Source organism: Balaenoptera acutorostrata, chromosome X, assembly GCF_949987535.1.
Source record: "Balaenoptera acutorostrata chromosome X, mBalAcu1.1, whole genome shotgun sequence".
Classification (NCBI taxonomy): Eukaryota; Metazoa; Chordata; class Mammalia; order Artiodactyla; family Balaenopteridae; genus Balaenoptera; species Balaenoptera acutorostrata.
The window spans coordinates 64,240,816-64,255,417 of record NC_080085.1 but is presented as its reverse complement, the minus strand read 5'-3'; the positions used below and the strand labels follow the sequence as shown (position 1 = coordinate 64,255,417).

Here is a 14,602-nt window from a genome sequence, read left to right as displayed (position 1 = left end):
GAGAAGACAGAAAAACACACAGCAGATGAAGGAGCAAGGTAAAAAAACAACAGACCTAACAAATGAAGAGGAAATAGGCAGTATACCTGAAAAAGAATCCAGAATAATGATAGTAAAGATGATCCAAAATCTTGGAAATAGAATAGACAACATGCAAGAAATATTTAACAAGGATGTAGAAGAACTAAAGAGGAACCAAGTAACGATGAAAAACACAATAAATGAAATTAAAAATACTCTAGAAGAGATCAATAGCAGAGTAACTGAGGCAGAAGAACGGATAAGTGACCTGGAAGATAAAATAGTGGAAACAACTACTGCAGAGCAGAATAAAGAAAAAAAAATGGAAAGAACGGAGGACAGTCTCAGAGACCTCTGGGACAACATTAAACACACCAACATTCGAATTATAGGGGTCCCAGAAGAAGAAGAGAAAAAAAAAGGGACTGAGAAAATATTTGAAGAGATTATAGTTGAAAACTTCCCTAATATGGGAAAGGAAATAGTTAATCAAATCCTGGAAGCACAGAGAGTCTCATACAGGATAAATCCAAGAGAAACATGCCAAGACACATATTAATCAAACTGTCAAAAATTAAATATAAAGAAAACGTATTAAAAGCAGCAAGGGGAAAACAACAAATAACACACAAGGGAATCCCCATAAGGTTAATAGCTGATCTTTCAGCAGAAACTCTGCAAGCCAGAAGGGAGTGGCAGGACATATTTAAAGTGATGAAGGAGAAAAACCTACAACCAAGATTACTCTACTCAGCAAGGATCTCATTCAGATTTGATGGAGAAATTAAAACCTTTACAGACAAGCAAAAGCTGAGAGAGTTCAGCACCACCAAACCAGCTTTACAACAAATGCTAAAGGAACTTCTCTAGGCAAGAAACACAAGAGAAGGAAAACACCTACAATAACAAACTCGAAACATTTAAGAAAATTGGAACAGGAACATATATATCGATAATTACCTTAAATGTAAATGGATTAAATGCTCCCACCAAAAGACACAGACTGGCTGAATGGATACAAAAACAAGACCCGTATATATGCTGTCTACAAGAGACCCACTTCAGACCTAGGGACACATACAGACTGAAAGTGAGGGGATGGAAAAAGATATTCCATGCAAATGGAAATCAAAAGAAAGCTAGAGTAATAATTCTCATATCAGACAAAATAGACTTTAAAATAAAGACTATTACAAGAGACAAAGAAGGACACTACCTAATGATCAAGGGATCGAACCAAGAAGAAGATATAACAATTGTAAATATTTATGCACCCAACACAGGAGCACCTCAATACATAAGGAAAATACTAACAGCCATAAAAGGGGAAATCGACAGTAACACAATCATACTAGGGAACCTTAACACCTCACTTTCACCAATGGACAGATTATCTAAAATGAAAATAAATAAGGAAACACAAGCTTTAAATGATACATTAAACAAGATGGACTTAATTGATATTTACAGGACATTCCACCCAAAAACAACAGAATACACATTTTTTCTCAAGTGTTCATGGAAAATTCTCTAGGATAGATCACATCTTGGGTCACAAATCAAGCCTTGGTAAATTTAAGAAAACTGAAATCATATCCAATATCCTTTCCCACCACAACGCTTTGAGACTAGATATCAATTACAGGAAAAGATCTGTAAAAAATACAAACACATGGAGGCTAAACAGTACAGTACTTAATAACCAAGTGATCCCTGAAGAAATCAAGAGGAAATCAAAAAATACCTAGAAACAAATGACAATGGAGACACAACGACCCAAAACCTATGGGATAGAGCAAAAGCAGTTCTAAGAGGGAAGTTTATAGCAATACAATCTTACCTTAAGAAACAGGAAACATCTCAAATAAACAACCTAACCTTGCACCTAGATCAATTAGAGAAAGAAGAACAAAAAAAACCCCCCAAAGTTAGCAGAAGGAAAGTAATCATAAAGATCAGATCAGAAATAAATGAAAAAGAAATGAAGGAAACCATAGCAAAGATCAATAAAACTAAAAGCTGGTTCTTTGAGAAGATAAACAAAATTGATAAACCATTAGCCAGACTCATCAAGAAAAAAAGGGAGAAGACTCAAATCAATAGAATTAGAAATGAAAAAGGAGAAGTAACAACTGACACTGCAGAAATACAAAGGACCATGAGAGATTACTACAAGCAACTCTATGCCAATAAAACGGACAACCTGGAAGAAATGGACAAATTCTTAGAAGTGCACAACATGCCGAGACTGAACCAGGAAGAAATAGAAAATATGAACAGACAAATCACAAGCACTGAAATTGAAACTGTGATTAAAAATCTTCCAATAAATAAAAGCCCAGGACCAGAAGCCTTCACAGGCGAATTCTATCAAACATTTAGAGAAGAGACAACACCTATGCTTCTCAAACTCTTCCAAAATATAGCAGAGGGTGGAACACTCCTCAACTCATTCTACGAGGCCACCATCACCCTGATACCAAAACCAGACAAAGATGTCACAAAGAAAGAAAACTACAGGCCAATATCACTGATGAACATAGATGCAAAAATCCTCAACAAAATACTAGCAAACAGAATCCAACAGCACATTAAAAGGATCACACACCATGATCAAGTGGGGTTTATTCCAGGAATGCAAGGATTCTTTAATATATGCAAATCAATCAACGTGATATATCATATTAACAAATTGAAGGAGAAAAACCATATGATCATCTCAATAGATGCAGAGAAAGCTTTTGACAAAATTCAACACCCATTTATGATAAAAACGCTCCAGAAAGTAGGCATAGAGGGGACTTTCCTCAACATAATAAAGGCCATATATGACAAACCCACAGCCAACATCGCCCTCAGTGGTGAAAAACTGAAACCATTTCCACTAAGATCAGGAAGAAGACAAGGTTGCCCACTCTCACCACTATTATTCAACATAGTTTTGGAAGTTTTAGCCACAGCAATCAGAGAAGAAAAAGGAATAAAAGGAATCCAAATCGGAAAAGAAGAAGTAAAGCTGTCACTGTTTGCAGATGACATGATACTATACACAGAGAATCCTAAAGATGCTACCAGAAAACTACTAGAGCTAATCAATGAATTTGGTAAAGTAGCAGGATACAAAATTAATGCACAGAAATCTCTTGCATTCCTATACACTAATGATAAAAATCTGAAAGTGAAATTAAGAAAACACTCCCATTTACCATTGCAGCAAAAAGAATAAAATATCTAGGAATAAACCTTAGGAGACAAAAGATCTGTATGCAGAAAATTATGACGCTGATGAAAGAAATTAAAGATGATACAAATAGATGGAGAGATATACCATGTTCTTCGATTGGAAGAATCAACATTGTGAAAATGAGTCTGCTACCCAAAGCAATCTACAGATTCAATGCAATCCCTATCAAACTACCACTGGCATTTTTCACAGAACTAGAACAAAAAATTTCACAAATTATGTGGAAACACAAAAGACCCCGAATAGCCAAAGCAGTCTTGAGAACGAGAAATGGAGCTGGAGGGATCAGGCTCCCTGACTTCAGACGATACTACAAAGCTACAGTAATCAAGAAAGTATGGTACTGGCACAACAACAGAAATATAGATCAATGCAACAGGATAGAAAGCCCAGAGATAAACCCTCGCACATATGGTCACCTTATCTTTGATAAAGGAGGCAAGAATATACAGTGGAGAAAAGACAGTCTCTTCAATAAGTGGTGCTGGGAAAACTGGATAGGTACATGTAAAAGTATGAAATTAGAACACTCCCTAACACCATACACAAAAATAAACTCAAAATGGATTAAAGACCTAAGTGTAAGGCCAGACACTATCAAACTCTTAGAGGAAAACATAGGCAGTACACTCTGTGACATAAATCACAGCAAGATTCTTTTTGACCCAACTCCTAGAGAAATGGAAATAAAAACACAAATAAACAAATGGGACCTAATGAAACTTAAAAGCTTTTGCACAGCAAAGGAAACCATAAACAAGACCAAAAGACAACCCTCAGAATGGGAGAAAATATTTGCAAGTGAAGCAATGGACAAAGTATTAATCTCCAAGATTTACAAGCAGCTCATGCAGCTCAATATCAAAAAACAAACAACCCAATCCAAAAATGGGCAGAAGACCTAAATAGACATTTCTCCAAAGAAGACATACAGATGGCCAACAAACACATGGAAGAATGCTCAACATCATTAATCATTAGAGAAATGTAAATCAAAACTACAATGAGATATCATCTCACACTGGTCAGAATGGCCATCATCAAAAAATCTACAAACAATAAATGCTGGAGAGGGTGTGGAGAAAAGGGAACCCTCTTGCACTGTTGGTGGGAATGTAAATTGATACAGCCACTATGGAGAACAGTATGGAGGTTCCTTAAAAAACTAAAAATAGAACTACCATACGACCCAGCAATCCCACTACTGGGCATATACTTTGAGAAAACCATAATTCAAAAAGAGTCATGTACCAAAATGTTCATTGCAGCTCTATTTTCAATAGCCAGGACATGGAAGCAACCTAAGTGTCCATCATCAGATGAATGGATAAAGAAGATGTGGCACATATATACAATGGAATATTACTCAGCTATAAAAAGGAACGGAATTGAGTTATTTGTAGTGAGGTGGATGGACCTACAGTCTGTCATACAGAGTGAAGTAAGTCAGAAAGAGAAAAACAAATACAGTATGGTAACACATATATATGGAATCTAAGGAAAACAATAAAAAGGGTCATGAAGAACCTAGTGGCAAGATGGGAATAAAGACACAGACCTACTAGAGAATGGACTTGAGGCTATGGGGAGGGGGAAGGGTAAGCTGTGACAAAGTGAGAGAGTGGCATGGACATATATACACTACCAAACGTAAAATAGATAGCTAGTGGGAAGCAGCCACATAGCACAGGGAGATCAGCTCTGTGCTTTGTGACCACCTAGAGGGGTGGCATAGGGAGGGTGGGAGGGAGGGAGATGCAAGAGGGAAGAGATATGGGAACATATGTATATGTATAACTGATTCATTTTGTTATAAAGCAGAAACTAACACACCATTGTAAAGCAATTATACTCCAATAAAGATGTTAAAAATAATAAAAATAAAAATAAAAATGGGCAAAGGACTTGAACAGACGTTTCTCCAGAGAAGACATACAAATGCCTAAAAAGCACATGAAAAGATGCTCAACATCCTAATCCTTAGGAAAATGCAAATCAAAAGCACAATGAGATACCAGTTCACATACACTAAGACAGCTATATGAGAAAAATGTGGAAAGTAGTGTGTCAGTGAGGATGTAGAAAAATTGGAACACTTGTACAATGCTGATGGAAATGTAAAACGGATCAGTCACTGTGGGAAACAGTTTGGTGTTTACTCTAAAGTTAAACATAGAATTATCCCATGACCCAGGAATTCCACTCCTAGATATCTAGCCAAAAGAATTGGAAACCTGTATTCAAACAAAAACTTGTACATAAATGTTCATAGTAGCACTATTTACTATAGCCAAAGGTGAAAACATCACAAATTTCATCCAGAGAGGAATGGTAAGAATATGTGGTATATCCATATTCAGCTATAAAGAATATTTAGCCATAAATAGATTGAAATACTGTTACATGATACACAACATAGATGAACCTTGAAAACTTCAATCTAAGTAGAAGCCAAGCAGAAACGGTTACATATCACATGATTCCATTTATATAAAATATCCAGAAAAGGCAAATCCATAATACAGAAAAATGATTAGTGGTTCCCAAGAGTTGCGGGGAGAGGGAAATGGGGTGTGACAAAGGGTTTTCTTTTGTGTCAGTGACAATATTCTGGAAATTCATAGTGGTAATGGTTGCACAACATTATGAATGAACTAAATTGCACTAAAATTTTCACTTTAAAATGGTTAGTTTTCTGTTATGTGAATATCACCTCAATTTTTAAAATGTAAATTAGAAGAGAGTAGGCCAATATTTCAAGAAAATTGTGTTGTTTTAGCAGAAAGAAAACAAAACTTTAGATTTGTATTAGTATAATATTTGATGCTAAAATTCTTTTTGAAAATATTTTAAATAAACCTATCAAATGTTAGCCAACTTTGACACTGACAAATACATTTCCCTTCCCATGAACCTTCCATAGTACTCTATATCCATAAAGCATCTTTCTAGTACATCATCTACAAATGGCAAAAATGGATATTTTCATTAAGAAGTGTATATATATATCTATCTATATATATAAAGGTATATTACATAGGATATCCTCTACCATATGAATACAGGGGCAAAAAGTAAATAAACCTAAAATTAAGGCTAGTAATTGAAGTTTCAGTATTTATCTTTCTTAAAAATTATCTTAGTGTCTAACAAATATACATTATTTAGATAAATTTAGCATCAGTTTAAGGTCTTAAGTTACCTGAATATTTTGGAGATCATCTTCAAGCTGACATACTACAAAATATAATTACTTTTGAAATAATATTTGTCAGAATAATGATTCAATTTTGTTATTACAAATTTACATATTTTATAATCTTAAACATTAAGCAGAAGCAATGCTAGATTATTCAATCAGTAAACCCAAATTAGTTTAGAAAGAATGTGGCCAAGTAGGATAAAAATGTATGAAAAAGTATTCTTTTTTTAAAAATTGAGATACACGAAACAGAATAGAGAGGCCAGAAATAAACCCACACAATTATGGTCAATTAGTTTATGACAGAAGAGCCAAGAATATATAATCAGGAAAGGACAGTCCCTTCAATAAATGGTGTTGGGAAAACTGGACAACCACATGCAGAAAATGAAACTGGACTACTACCTTACACCCTACACAACATGCAACAATATGGATGGTCCTTGAGGGCATTATGCTAAGTGATATAAGTCAGACGGGAAAAGACAAATACCATATGATCTCACTTAAATGTGGAATTAAACAAATATATAACAACAACAACAAACAAAATTCATAGATACAGAGAAAAGATTGATGGTTGCCAGAGGTGGGGGCTGGGGGGTAGGAGAAATGGATGAAGGCGATCAAAACGTACAAATTTCCAGTTATAAGTCATGGGTATGTAATGTACAGCATGGTGACTACAGTTAATAATATGGTATTGCATTTTTGAAAGTTGCTAAGAGTGTAGATCTTAAAAGTCCTCATCACAAGAAAAAAAATTTGTAACTATGTATGGTGATGGATGCTAACTAGACATTGTGGTGATCATTTCACAACATATATAAATATCAAATCATGTTGCATACCTGAAACTAATATCATGTTATATGTCAATTATATCTCAATTAAAAATTGATGCAAAAAATCTTTAATTTTGTTGAATCCAATTTTCATTTGTTGCTTCTGCTTTTGGTGTCATATCTCAGAGGCCAATGCCAATTTCAAATCCATGAAGATTTACCGCTATGTTTTTTCTTAAGAATTTTGTACTTTTAGCTCCTTTAATAGATTTTATAATAAAATTTGATAATACTATGTGGAGATGGGAAAATATTACATACTCCCAGACACATATATACAGACACAGAGTTTTTAGTTTTAATTTTAACATTTCAGCAGAAAATTTTAAAACTCACTGGACAATATCAAAGAGCTGTGCCCCTTTGGTGGAAATGAATTATTAATTAAATTAAACTTAAAATAGACAAAAGACCTTAATGAGATTTTCTGTTGTCTTTTACCCAACAGAGACAAGATCTTTATGAACCATCAATCCATTTACAGAGATCACTGAATGGTCAGACCATTAAACCAACAGAAGCTGGAACCAGAAATCAAGGCAGTACTCAAAAAGAATTAATATCCAATCCTTACTTTGCTATCAATTTACAAGAGTTCAGAACACAGGAGCATGAGTCCAACACACCATTGTGGATGAAAGGGGATCATATAAATCAATTTTGAAATATTTTGAATATTTTATATTTTGCCCTGATCATGTTTTATCTTTCTTCCTCCTAACAATGACCCCAAGTCTGATGAGCTGGAAAAGGGCTTACAAGACTTAGACTTAACTCTGTTTAATTTATATGAAAAAGCTTTTCTTTGAAAAGCCTTTTGTCATTCTTGCACCCAACCCTTCTCAACAAAAGGTCTGAGTAGGAGTGGAAGATGACTTGAAAAAAATTATCTGGCAAGACTAGAGCATTACTTTGATAGGCATTTGTCTTTCAAAAGGTATGAATACCAGACTTTGGACAGATTTCTAGGTTGTGAAAGTCAGAGACATTTGCGTTTATCTGGCTTTTGGAAGACATATTTACATTCCAAAAAGATATATGAGAACCTAGGATCCCTTCCATTCCATCTCTAAGTAGCAAAAGTTTTCTTTTTCTGTTCTTTCCAGATGGAGGTAGATGGTTGTCTCTCTCCTGTATATAAATGGAGAAAATCCATTGTTCTCAGTCTCCTGCTCCATGGAGTGTCCAGCTACACTGGACTTCCTCGTGTCATTCCAGGGATAGGATCTGGGGCAAGAGGCTACTCACTTATTATTTACTGTAAGATAATTAATAAGAAATCTGACTCTGAATCAGATTACCTCTTGTGTGCATTCATGATAAAATTAATAAAGTTAAATAGTAAAAACCCAACAGGTATAACCATATTGATACATGCAAAAATATGTATGAATCTCAAAAAATTATTGTGAATGAAAAAAGCCAAACCAAAATGAATATATTCTGCACTATTTAACTTATATAATTTTTAAAATGCAAACTATTCTCTACTGACCAAAAACAAGTCAGTGGTTACCAGTAGATATATGGCAGTGTTGTTGAGGGGTGGGAGGAAGGCATTATAAAACAGGCAGGAGGACTTTTCCTGATGATAGATATGCTCATTATCTGGAATATGAGTTTCACATATGTAAAAACTTATCAAATTGTATGCTTTAAACATATGCACTTTACATATATGTCAATTATACCTAAATGTGACTTTCTTTAAAAAATCACTAAAGGAAGAAATGTCAAGCTACAGATTGGGAGAAAATAATTGCAAGTCATATATCTCATAAAGAACTTTTATGCAGATTAAAGCAACATTTTATCAACATTGTTGCCTGCAATAACAAGGAGAGAAGAAAATATGCAAAGTGTTAAAGTTGCTACCTGGTTTCTTGATGCTTATGGTAAAATGTGAGAGGAGAGAGAAACTGAAAGAAGGAGTACTTTCTTTTAAACATCTTTATTTGAGTATAATTGCTTTACAATGGTGTGTTAGTTTCTACTTCATAACAAAGTGAATCAGTTATACATATACATATGTTCCCATATCTCTTCCCTCTTGCGTCTCCCTCCCTCCCACCCTCCCTATCCCACCCCTCTAGGTGGTCACAAACCACCGAGCTGATCTCCCTGTGCTATGCGGCTGCTTCCCACTAGCTATCTATTTTACGTTTGGTAGTGTATATATGTCCATGCCACTCTCTCACTTTGTCACAGCTTACCCTTCCCCCTCCCCATAGCCTCAAGTCCATTCTCTAGTAGGTCTGTGTCTTTATTCCCATCTTGCCACTAGGTTCTTCATGACCTTTTTTATTGTTTTCCTTAGATTCCATATATATGTGTTACCATACTGTATTTGTTTTTCTCTTTCTGACTTACTTCACTCTGTATGACAGACTGTAGGTCCATCCACCTCACTACAAATAACTCAATTTCGTTTCTTTTTATGGCTGAGTAATATTCCATTGTATATATGTGCCACATCTTCTTTATCCATTCACCTGTTGATGGACACTTACGTTGCTTCCGTGTCCTGGCTATTGTAAATAGAGCTGCAATGAACATTTTGGTACATGACTCTTTTTGAATTATGGTTTTCTCAGGGTATATGCCCAGTAGCGGGATTGCTGGGTCATACTAGAACAAAAAATTTCACAATTTGTATGGAAACACAAAAGACCCCGAATAGCCAAAGCAATCTTGAGAATGAGAAACAGAGCTGGAGGAATCAGGCTCCCTGACTTCAGACTATACTACAAAGCTACAGTAATCAAGAAAGTATGGTACTGGCACAACAACAGAAATATAGATCAATGCAACAGGATAGAAAGCCCAGAGATAAACCCACGCACATATGGTCACCTTATCTTTGATAAAGGAGGCAAGAATATACAGTGGAGAAAGACAGCCTCTTCAATAAGTGGTGCTGGGAAAACTGGACAGGTACATGTAAAAGTATGAAATTAGAACACTCCCTAACACCATACACAAAAATAAACTCAAAATGGACTAAAGACCTAAATGTAAGGCCAGACACTATCAAACTCTTAGAGGAAAACATAGGCAGAACACTCTGTGACATAAATCACAGCAAGATCCTTTTTGACCCAGCTCCTAGAGAAATGGAAATAAAAACACAAATAAACAAATGGGACCTAATGAAACTTAAAAGCTTTTGCACAGCAAAGGAAACCGTAAACAAGACCAAAAGACAGCCCTCAGAATGGGAGAAAATATTTGCAAATGAAGCAACTGACAAAGCGTTAATCTCCAAGATTTACAAGCAGCTCATGCAGCTCAATATCAAAAAAAGAAACAACCCAATCCAAAAATGGGCAGAAGACCTAAATAGACATTTCTCCAAAGAAGATATACAGATTGCCAGCAAACATATGAAAGCATGCTCAACATTACTAATCGTTAGAGAAATGCAAATCAAAACTACTTTGAGATATCCTCTCACACCGATCAGAATGGCCATCATCAAAAAATCTACAAACAATAAATGCTGGAGAGGGTGTGGAGAAAAGGGAGCCCTCTTGCACTGTTGGTGGGAATGTAAATTGATACAGTCACTATGGAGAACAGTATGGAGGTTCCTTAAAAAACTAAGAAAAAAGAAGGAGTATTAATCATGAACAAGTTTAGACCTAACGGTTTGGAAAATTCTCAGTCTCTCCTAAAGGCAAAGTATGTTGAAGTTAAGAAACGGCTACCAAGTAACGATCAAATCCAGGGTCCTTCCAGAAAAATACTGTATGCTCTCAAGGTGAAGCTGAGGGTATAGCTCTAAAATCCTTTGTTAAGGCATCAAAAGGATAGAATGTTCTGCTTTAGAATATTAAGTTGAACAAAAAAAGCACTTTAGAGTTTAAGGGTGTGCCTAAGTGTATCTTCATCAAACAAGAGTATCTAAGAAACATAAAAACTTTATTATACAACCCTCCTGACATAAGACCAGGGTGAAGAAGGGTTTAATTGGAAGAAATTCAGGGTGTGGTGTTTATTCATAGGAGACCAAAATGATTTTAAAAGAATTACATTTCCTGACATACCACCAACTTTCACTGACAGGGACAAAAACACAACAAAAAGGAAAAAAGGACTTTGAACCTCTGAAACCTACTAGCAGGGAGCAAACCACAAAAACTACGTAGTTGAAAATATAGCTTACCTAGCAGATAAAAGGAAGGATGACTCAAAGGGTGGAACCAAGAACAATGAGTAAGTACTGAGCCATTCCTGGGCAGGAATGGGGCTGAGTCCTTAATGAAGAAATTTCCAAAATTTTCCTGTCTGGATTTCAGAATTTCTATGTTCTTCTTTTTGCTTCACATTTTCTCCCTATTTGAATAGGAATACCCATAGGGGTTTTCTTTATCAGTCTCGACCCTGTATGTTGGGCAAAAGGAGTGCACATAATTCAGATCAAGGAGAACTATACTTGAGGTGATTTACTTAAGAAAGTACACCTGAGAAACTTCATCTGTGCATGGATCTGATTTAGATGATGATTTCACGGACTTTGAGCCGATGGTATAGTGAGATGAGACTTTTGTGGGCCTTTGTAGTGGGTAAGTGTATTTTGCATGTGGGAGGATAGTAAATAATTTGTGGCCACATGGGGGACCTATAGGGTTTTAAAATTCACATGTACTTTATATGAGGTAAAATTCACCACTTTAAAGGGTACACTTCCTTGGTTTTTGGGACAGTCACTAGGTTGTGCAACCATCTCCACTACCTAATTCCAGAACATTTCTATTGATACCCTCATCCCCAAAACCAAGCCATACCTATTAGTAGTTAGTCCTAGTTTGTCTCTCTTCCCATTTGATAGCAATAACTACTCTACAGATTTCTATCTCTATAGATTTCTGTCTCTACAGATTTGTCTATTCTGATTATTTCATATAAATGGAATCATAGAATGTGTAGCCTCTTGTATATGGCTTCTTTCACTTAGCAAGTTTTCAAGGTTTATCCATCTTGCAGCATATATCAGTTCTTCATTTCATTTTATTTCTGTATAATATTCCTTTGGATGGTTATGCCACATTTTATTTGTCCACATCCATTTTGTTTGTCCATCCAACATTTAATGTATTGAATACATTTGGGTTATATTCATTTTTTGGCTATTATGAACAATGCTCTTATAACCAGTCATGTACAAGTATTGTATGGACATATGTTTTCATTTCTCTTGGATATATACCTAGAAGAGGAATTCCTGTGTCATAAAGTAACTTTATTTTACCTTTTTGAGCAACTGCCAAACTTATTTTCCACAGCAAATGCACCATTTTACATTCCCTTATGATTTCTTTTTTAACCCATTCCTTATTTGGTAGTGTGTTGCTTCATTTCCACATTTTGTGGTTTTTCTAAATTTCCTTCGGTTACTAATTTCATATTTCATTTCACTTTAATTACAACACTTACTTTGTATGATTTAAATCCTTTTAAAATTTATTAACACATGTTAATGTCTTAAGATACAATCTATCATGTACAATGTTCCAGGTTCACTTGAGAATAATATTCTGATGAAATTGGGTGAAGTGTTCTATAGGTAACTATTAGGTCTGCTTGGTAATTAGGGATGTTCAAGTCTTACATTTCCTTGCTGATCTTCTATCTACTTTTTCTGTCCAGTATTGAAAGTAGGGTATTGACATATCCAATTCTTATGATTAAATTACCTATTTTTCCCTTCCATTCTCTCCATTTTTACTTTACATATTTTGGAGCTCTGTTGTGAGGTGCTTAAATTATTATATTTTTTCCAGGGATTGATGATTTCATCATTATATAATGTCCTTTCTCAGGACATCCCTGGTGGTGCAGTGTTTAAGGATCCGCCTACCAATGCAGGGGACATGGGTTCGATCCCTGGTCCCAGAAGATTCCACACGCCATGGAGCAACTAGCCTGTGTGCCACAACTACTAAGTCTGCACTCTAGAGCCTGTGAGCCACTACTATGGAGCCTGCGTGCCAGAACTACTGAAGCCTGTGTGCCCTAGAGCCCATGCACCACAACTACTGAGCCCACGTGCTGCAACTACTGAAGCCCGTGCACCTAGAGCCCATGCTCTGCAACAAGAGAAGCCACCGCAATGAGAAGCCCATGCACCACAACGAAGAGTAGCCCCCGCTCACTGCAACTAGAGAAAGCCCACGTGCAGCAACGAAGACCCAACGCAGCCAAAAAAAAAAGTCCTTTCTCTCTAGTGACAATTTCATTTCAAAGTCTATTTTGTCTGATATTAGCATATGAACTTCAGCTCTCTTGAGAGTACTGTTTCCATACACTATATTTTTACTTTCAAACAATTTGTGTCATTAAAACTAAAGTATCTGTAGACAGCATTTAGTTGGATCATTTTTTAAAAAAATCCATTCTGCCAATCTCTGCCTTTTAATTAGAGAGGTTAATCCACTTACATCTAAAGTAATTATGGATAAGGAAGGACTTATTTGTAGCATTTGGATATTAATGTTCCACATCTTATGTGTTTTTGGTTTCTCCATACTTATTTCCTTTTTTAGTATTAAATAGATATTTTCTAGTGTATTATTTTCATTCCCTTGTCATTTCTTTTACTATATCTTTTAATCATTATCTTACTGGTTGCCTTAGGATTACAATTAACATCTTAATTTATAACAATCTAGTTCAGAGTAACACTGACATAATTTCAATAGTATACATTTTGCTTCTATATATCTCCATTCCTCTCCCAATCTGTATGCTTCTATTGCCACAGAATACATCTTTACATGTTGTGTTCCCATTAATGCAGATTTATAATTACTGCTTTTTGCAACTGTCTTTTAAATCATATAGGGAAAAAGGAGTTATAAGCCAACAATACAATAATACTGGCTTTTAAATTTACCTATTTAGTTACCTTTCCTGCTGTTCTTTATTTCTTCATGTCGAGTTGAGTTACTGTCTAGTATCCATATATTTCAAACTAAAGGACTCTCTTTAGCATTCGTTGAAGGGCAGGTCTGCTAGTAAAAAAATCTCAGTTTTTGTAGATCTGGAAATGCCTTAATTTCTTTTTCATTTTTATTGTGGTAAAATATACATAATTTTTTTATCATCTTAATCATTTGTAAGTGGCATTAAATATACTCACAATGTTTTGTAAACATCACTACTAAATCAATACCCAAAACATTTTCATCATCCCAACAAAACCCCCATACACATTAAACAAAAACTTGAGCTTCTAACCCCATCCCTTGCCCCCAGCCTCTGGTAATCTCTGTTCTACTTTCTGTCTCT

General features: G+C 35.4%; 1 long non-coding RNA gene across 2 annotated transcripts in view; it reads right to left on the bottom strand.

The window, feature by feature from the left end:
- The window catches only part of LOC103008863 (uncharacterized), a 162,574-nt gene that overhangs the window by 9,101 nt on the left and 138,871 nt on the right, over positions 1-14,602 (bottom strand). Inside the window, exon 5 of one of the 2 annotated variants that reach the window (XR_009006643.1) lies at positions 14,280-14,322. The exons of the other annotated variant lie outside the window; for it this stretch is intronic. This is a non-coding gene — a long non-coding RNA (uncharacterized LOC103008863). Of the gene's footprint in view, positions 1-14,279; positions 14,323-14,602 lie in introns of those variants that run through there. 2 annotated transcript variants of the gene reach the window in all.